Below are 8,701 nucleotides of genomic sequence, written 5' to 3'. Positions count from 1 at the left end.
ACCCTCACCAAGCAGATTAAGATAATGCCGTAATGCCAACCCAGAGATGGTGCTAGTGGGGCACCTATCTAGGATATATAAACAGGTGCATTATGAGTCTGTTTAGGATGTCGTGACCTGTCACATGTAATACCTGAGTAAATGATTATGCTTGCATTTGACCTAACTCTCCGTGAGTTATTCACATACACATAACAACATGGTGTCAGAAGTGTGAACCCAAAGCCAAGCACTTCGGAAAAAAAGGATAAGGTATGTGGACAATGTAATCGCTGTCGGATAAACGCAATCAAGTGGAACAAATGAGCGAGGACGACAAGCCTGCAATGTCAGTCAAATTCCAATGCCTAGCGCCATGGATATGAAAGGCGATTTGTATCAAAACTGGTTGTTTTTCCCTGATCAGTGGGAGAATTATGAAATCCCTACAGGTTTAGATAAAAATGAGTGGTTACACTGCTCAGTATTGGAAGAGTGCCATATGCTTCAGCGTCACCTAGATCTGGGGGAAGAGGATAGAAAAAATCCTTGACATTTTACAAAGACATTTGAACCCACTCGTAATGTGATTTATGAAATATTTGTTTTTAACACGAACAAACTCAAGCAGAGATGTATGGTCAATATGTTATGAGGCTGCGTCCATTGTCTGATGTGATTTCGGGCAATGAGAGACGAAATGATCAGAGACAGAGTTGTGATTGGCTGTAAAGATAACAGTAAAGCAAGTATGCCGCGCGAACCCCAGTTTACGCTGACTAAAGCCATATGTAGAGCAATCGAACAGATCCAATTAAAAAATAATCTGTCAATTATGCCACTCAGAACAAATGCAGAGACCATGTCGATAAGAAATGGAAACAATTCATCAAACAGTGATCTATAAGGGAGAAAAATACAAAACATGGGTGCATGTACTGTGGATCAACACATGCAAAAGCCAAATGCCCAGCATATTGGGTTATATGCAAATTCTGTGGAATAAAATTACAAATGTTGCTAAAGGGTGCAGACAAAGACAAAGTAAGCCTGTCAATCTGCTAGAACAGGATACATGCAGTGATCATAATGATGATGAAGAAGTGGACATGCTATACATGACAGATGTCTATTCTGTTCAAAGTGGCAAAGATAAATGGTAACTGATTATGATCCAAGCAGCACTATCAAATGCCAGCTAGACAGTGTTCAACTGTTCAGCCCAACTGTTAATATACTCAACTACAGAGACTTTATGCAAGTACTGCAGGATGGAGATGCAAAGCCACAACCAAGCAAGCTATGATGGCTCGGTTATTACACCAGTAGGGGAGTGTGAATTACAAGCCAATCATGATGGGGAAACATATGTGGTGAAAACCTTGCAAAAGCCTCTCCTTTCAGTGGAAACGTGTGAAAAGCTTAACTTGCTACAGCTCAAACACCAACATTCATCATGTCAGCACTAAAGAAAAACAAAAGGCCCCATCAGACTTGAACACCTGAGGCAATACTGAAACAGTTTGAGAACATTTTTGAAGGGATGGGAGCTCTGCCAGGTGAGCTCCACCTGGTGGTGGATGAGTCTGTTAGACCAGTTCAACAGCTTCCCCGCAGAATCCCCATTCCACTGAAGGAAAAGATACTAAAGGCTGTTGATTCAATGGAGGAACAGGGTGTCATTATGAAGGTCACCAAACCTACTAAGTGGATTAGAAACATGGTTGTGGTGGAAAAGCCTGGCAAAATAAGAGTCTGCCTCGATCCAAGTGCCCCGAACAAAGCCATATGTAGGGCACATTACCAAATGCCTACCATTGAAGAGGTACTGCCAAGCCTGGCAAAAGCGAGGCAGAAATGGGTGCTGGCAGGGTACGTTTGGATGAAAAGAGTAGTTACCTCACCAGATTTAGGACCCCCAATGGTAGATACCGATGAACAAGGTTACCTTTTGGAGAGAAACCAGCTGCAGAGGAATATCAGCTTTATCAACATGATGCACTTCAGGGACTGCCAGGAATAAGCGTCATAGCTGACGACATCCTGGTATACGGCTGTGGTGCTACAATGGAAGAAGCACTGCAGGACCATGACCACAACCTGACTCAGCTCTTACAAAGAGTAAGGGAAATGAATCTAAAGCTGAATAAAGACCTCAGGCTCAGGCTCACTAGTATTACATACATGGGACATGTTTTGACAGCTGAAGGCCTGAAGCCAGACCCCAAGAAGGTGGAGGCAGTACAGCAAATTCCGCCACCTACAGACGCAAAAGCAGTGCAGCGACTGCTTGGTTTTGTAAATTACTTAGCCAAATTCTTACCTCATCTGTCTGACGTATGTGAGCCATTGTGTTGGCTGACCAATAAAGATGTGCTGTGGGCATGGCTTCCTCAACATGAGGCTGCATTGGAGCAAATCAAGAAATTGGTAAGCAACCAACCAATACTGAGGTTCTATGACCTCTGAGGAAGTGACCCTACAATGTGATGCAAGTGACAAAGGCCTAGGGGCAGCTCTCCTGCAGAAGGGGCAGCCCATTGCATTTGCTTCAAGGACATTGTCACCCACGGAGCAAGGTTATGGCCAAATTGAAAAGGAGTGCCTAGCCATAGTGTTCGCCTGTGACCGTTTTGATCAATACCTTCATGGTAGGGCCTTTATCACGGTGCACACTGATCACAAACCGCTTGAGGTTATCTTCGAAAAACCTCTTCTGTTGCCCCGAAGTGACTTCAAAGGATGATGCTAAAGCTTCAGCGTTATCAACTACAGGCAGTATACAAGAAAGGAGTAGAGCTTCACATTGCAGATTTCTTGTCTAGGGCAGCACTACCAACAACTAGTCACCTGCAATATCGGACAAATGAGACAGTATATGCTCTACAGGCTGAGGTTGAAGATGTGAACCATGCTACTGATCAAAACATCTCCCCGCAGACACGGGATGCTATAAAAGCTCATTCAGCAGAGGACAAGACTTCTTGAATGCTTCAGTCTTTTATCCTAAGAGGCTGGCCGGACACAAGAAAAAGTACACCCATCCTGGTGAGGGACTACTGGACATACAGAGACAAACTCACAATGCAGGAAGAGGTCGTCTACAAAGGCGACAGGATGGTAGTGCCAGAAACTCTACGCCCAATGATTCTCTTTCGTATCCATGCAGGGCACTAAGGGGTCGAAGCCAGTCTCAGGAAAGCCAGAGACTCAGTATTCTGGCCCAACATGACCCAAGAAATGAAACATGTGTACAGCATATGTAATGCTAATTTACCTAAGCAGCAAAAGGAAACGCTGCACCCAAATGACGTACCAGCATGGCCTTGGTCTAAAGTGGGAATGGATCTGTTCACAGTAAAGAACGTTCCTTTTCTGATTATAGTGGACCACTATTCAGATTTTTGGGAGGTGGAGAAAGGGATTGACACAACAGCCGCTTGCATCATCGACTGTTTTAAGCAGCAGTTTAGCAGATATGGCATACCTGACAGTGGTGTAATTATGGATAATGGGCCCCAGTTCACGAGTCAAGACTTTGCAATGTTTGCAAAAGCCTAGGAGTTCCATCATGTGATGTCCTCACCCTACCACAGACAGCAATGCTAAGGCGGAGCCAGCAGTGAAAATAGCAAAGACTATGCAGGAAGACAGATGTGTGGCAAGCCATTTTGGCATAGAGAAATACTCCCACAGAAGCCTTCTGCTGCAGTCCTGTACAGTGCTTAATGTCTAGACACTCGCTCTCTGTTGCCAATAACTCCAAGCTCCTCGCACTAAAGGTCATTAGGGATGTTCAGGCACACAAGTGTGCACATCAGGACAAGTCAAAACATTAATATGACCAGCATGCAAAAAAAAAATAAAAAAAATATAAAAAAAAAAAAAAAAATCGGCCTGTAATAAAACAAGGCCAAGCTGTCAGAGTGTTCCTGTCACCTCATGCCAGAGATGCCACATGGAGTCTTGGCACATGCATAGGGCACTTCAGCGCAAGGTCATATGAAGTATCAAAGGAAGGACATACGCCCAGTTCAGGAGAGCATAGGCATAGGAGGGCCACATGAATATCTTCTGGATGGTGTGGGCAGGACATATAATGAGGAGACGGGGAAGACCCCACCAGGGCAGTTATCTCTGCCAACCGTGCCTTCACAATTTCAGGAGGCTGTGGAAGAGGAAAGAGAGGCTCCCAGAGGTTCCCAACATCCCAGGAGTGCCAGGAGAGGACCTGAGGATACCAGAGGTGCCCAACATCCCAGAGGTGACAGGAGAGGACCTGAAGATACCAGAGGTGCCCAACATCCCAGAGGTGGCAAGAGAGGACCTGAGGATACCAGAGGTGCCAGGAGAGGACCTGAGGATACCAGAGGTGCCCAACATCCCAGAGGTGACAGGAGAGGACCTGAAGATACCAGAGGTGCCCAACATCCCAGAGGTGGCAGGAGAGGACCTGAGGATACCAGAGGTGCCCAACATCCCAGAGGTGGCAAGAGAGGACCTGAGGATACCAGAGGTGCCAGGAGAGGACCTGAGGCTCCCAGAGGTGCCAGGAGAGGACCTGAGGATACCAGAGGTGCCCAACGTCCCAGAGGTGCCAGGAGAGGACCTGAGGATACCAGAGGTGCCCGATATGCTACCAGTGTGACACACTTGGACATGGGCTAATATAAGACCCCGCCTGCGGTACGGGGATTATGTCCCTTAAGAGATGGACAATGATTTTTTTTTATCCTATAAAAAAAAGTTTAATGTAAATAGGTATTTTCACTGTGGTATTAAAATGGTATGAAGTGCTTGAGCTCATTCTATATGAAAAGGAAGATGTTAAGATAAAAGGAATAATGCCAACCCAGAGATGGTGCTAGTGGGCACCTATCTAGGATATATAACCAGGTGCATTATGAGTGTCTGATTAGGATGTTGAAACATGTAATACCTGAGTAAATGATTATGCTTGCATTTGACCTAATTCTCCGACGTGTGTTATTCACATACACATAACAAAGATAAAGAGCTATGACCCGACCTGGGGAACCCTCACCAAGTAGATGGACTGTGACCCGACCTGGGGAACCCTCACCAAGAAGATGACGGACTGTGACCCGACCTGGGGAACCCTCACCAAGAAGATGGACTGTGACCTGACCTGGGGAACCTTCACCAAGAAGATGGACTGTGACCTGACCTGGGGAACCCTCACCAAGAAGATGGACTGTGACCTGACCTGGGGAACCCTTACCAAGAAGGACTGTGACCTGACCTGGGAAACCCTCACCAAGAAGGCTGCAGACCGGAAGAAGTGGTGCGCTCTTGTGGACGCCTCATGTACCTCAACACACACAGAGGATTAGTGAGTTAGTAAATGTTATCACCCTGTTTGAGATGATCTCCAAGACCAGGGGTATTGAAATCTTACCCTACAAGGTCCGGACTACTGTTGGTTCTCTCATTAATTGCTGCCACCTGGTGTCTTAAGTCTCAATGAGTCCCTGATGAGAGAGGAAGAATGACATCAAGCAGTGGAACTGTCTTTGAGGTTCCAATACAAACCACTCCTGTATTCACACCCATTGACCCAAAAAGAGCGATTTTGGACAGCCTTGAACATTCTCCTGGTGCTGTACCTCAACAAAAAAAGATGTTTCTGCTGACTGAGATACCCTACGAAGTGTGTTTACCATAGTTCTCAAGCCGATCTCAATGTCTAGTTGCCAATCCCATCTGAAGTGATTTGGCACATTGTGCTACCACCAAGACTACCTCCATCTAGGGTACTAAATACAACACATCCTACCTAAGAAGATTGGAGAGTAGGCCTTGGATTAAACACTCACTAACATGTTTGTGTTTAATTCCCAATAGAGCATCTGAAGAGAGAATCAGCATGCTCACTATCAAGCGTTAAAGAACCAGCCACTTTCTCCACAGAATAGATATTTATTGGGATGGCATAGGAACACGTCAAAAAGCAGCCGTATCTCAGAAGAATATGAATTGAATAAATCCACATGAAAGTTTGACATTCAACCATGACCATGAGGGTGCTCGTGGACATGGTTGTGTATTTGTGGTTTGTAAGTGTCTGCAGACCTATAATTCATAAATACAAAGATCTCACATAGGCAGACCAATATATACAATATACCAACATGTAGAAACATACAGGACAATACTGACTACACACAGTTTTACAAGTGCAAAGCCAACCTTTGTAGAGCAGAGTAAAGTGCTCCACTGTGTTTGGCTGGGATAACTTATCAGGTGACATCACAGGCATTGTAATAAAGACTGCATCAGTGTAAGAAAATACCACTGTATATTCTATTACTGGGTAATCAGCTTTTCATATGGTCAATTTCACAGCATCCCCAGATGCCAATATATCAGGTTTATAGGCACTACTATATAAAACAGGTCTTCCTCCATATTACATCAGTGGGCTGGGGTTAGCTATAATGTCATATCCTGTCACATGTTTCAGATCTAAAGAGATAGACAGTTGTGTAGGGTTTGGTTTGGATACACCAACACTACACAACAGAATCTTTGTAGACTCCCATCTGTAGACTGCCAACATTCTTACTCCACCTGTCAGCATAAACAACATAGACAAATGCGTGAAATATCCTTTAAACTGTACATCTGCAGTCCGAACAAAAACACTGAACCAAGCACTGCATTCTAGCAGAAAAGTGACACGTTAATGCCCTCAGTATATACACTGCTCAAAAAATAAAGGGAACACTTAAACAACACAATGTAACTCCAAGTCAATCACACTTCTGTGAAATCAAACTGTCCACTTAAGAAGCAACACTGATTGACAATACATTTCACATGCTGTTGTGCAAATGGAATAGACAACAGGTGGAAATTATAGGCAATTAGCAAGACACCCCCAATAAAGGAGTGGTTCTGCAGGTGGGGACCACAGACCACTTCTCAGTTCCTATGCTTCCTGGCTGATGTTTTGGCCACTTTTGTATGCTGGCGGTGCTTTCACTCCAGTGGTAGCATGAGACGGAGTCTACAACCCACACAAGTGGCTCAGGTAGTGCAGCTCATCCAGGATGGCACATCAATGCGAGCTGTGGCAAGAAGGTTTGCTGTGTCTGTCAGCGTAGTGTCCAGAGCATGGAGGCGCTACCAGAAGACAGGCCAGTACATCAGGAGACGTGGAGGAGGCCGTAGGAGGGCAACAACCCAGCAGCAGGACCGCTACCTCCGCCTTTGTGCAAGGAGGAGCAGGAGAAGCACTGCCAGAGCTCTGCAAAATGACCTCCAGCAGGCCACAAATGTGCATGTGTCTGCTCAAACGGTCAGAAACAGACTCCATGAGGGTGGTATGAGGGCCCGACGTCCACAGGTGGGGGTTGCGCTTACAGCCCAACACCGTGCAGGACGTTTGGCATTTGCCAGAGAACATCAAGATTGGCAAATTCGCCACTGGCGCCCTGTGCTCTTCACAGATGAAAGCAGGTTCACACTGAGCACGTGACAGACGTGGCAGAGTCTGGAGATGCCGTGGAGAACGTTCTGCTGCCTGCAACATCCTCCAGCATGACCGGTTTGGCGGTGGGTCAGTCATGGTGTGGGGTGGCATTTCTTTGGGGGGCCGCACAGCCCTCCATGTGCTCGCCAGAGGTAGCCTGACTGCCATTAGGTACCGAGATGAGATCCTCAGACCCCTTGTGAGACCATATGCTGGTGCGGTTGGCCCTGGGTTCCTCCTAATGCAAGACAATGCTAGACCTCATGTGGCTGGAGTGTGTCAGCAGTTCCTGCAAGAGGAAGGCATTGATGCTATGGACTGGCCCGCCCGTTCCCCAGACCTGAATCCAATTGAGCACATCATGTCTCGCTCCATCCACCAACGCCACGTTGCACCACAGACTGTCCAGGAGTTGGCGGATGCTTTAGTCCAGGTCTGGGAGGAGATCCCTCAGGAGACCATCCGCCACCTCATCAGGAGCATGCCCAGGCGTTGTAGGGAGGTCATTCAGGCACGTGGAGGCTACACACACTACTGAGCCTCATTTTGACTTGTTTTAAGGACATTACATCAAAGTTGGATCAGCCTGTAGTGTGGTTTTCCACTTTAATTTTGAGTGTGACTCCAAATCCAGACCTCCATAGGTTGATAAATTGGATTTCCATTGATTATTTTTGTGTGATTTTGTTGTCAGCACATTCAACTATGTAAAGAAAAAAGTATTTAATAACATTATTTATTTCATTCAGATCTAGGATGTGTTGTTTAAGTGTTCCCTTTATTTTTTGGAGCAGTATATATATAAAGAAATGTCCAGTTCAACGTGATTCATCAGACAAACATCTCAGCTATGACAAAGTCCTTACATTGGAAAACAAACTGAAATACATGTAATAAAATAAGGCTTAAACGTATTCAGTTGAAGGAGTAAATATAGACCTTACTGTAACCTGTATAACTCAGTAACATTATACCATAAAGACCTAGTGCGTCAAAAACGTGATTTCTGTTTTTATTTCGACGAGGTTGGAATAATACTGTGAAATTGTGAAAATGCCCTTTTAGTGTAAGAGCTGTTTGAAAAGACTGCCTGAAATTAAAGCCTGTTTTGGTGGGATGGAGTTTTGTAAATTAGTCAATGGACCAATAAGAAAACAGAGTTCCAAACCTCTTTGCCAATAACTGCTAGTTTTCCCTTGCACACTCAGACCACTCTCAGACAGTATT

Source organism: Salmo salar, chromosome 01 (assembly GCF_965601325.2).
Source record: "Salmo salar chromosome 01, fSalSal1, whole genome shotgun sequence".
Classification (NCBI taxonomy): domain Eukaryota; kingdom Metazoa; phylum Chordata; class Actinopteri; order Salmoniformes; family Salmonidae; genus Salmo; species Salmo salar.
Note: the sequence above shows the minus strand (reverse complement) of the source record.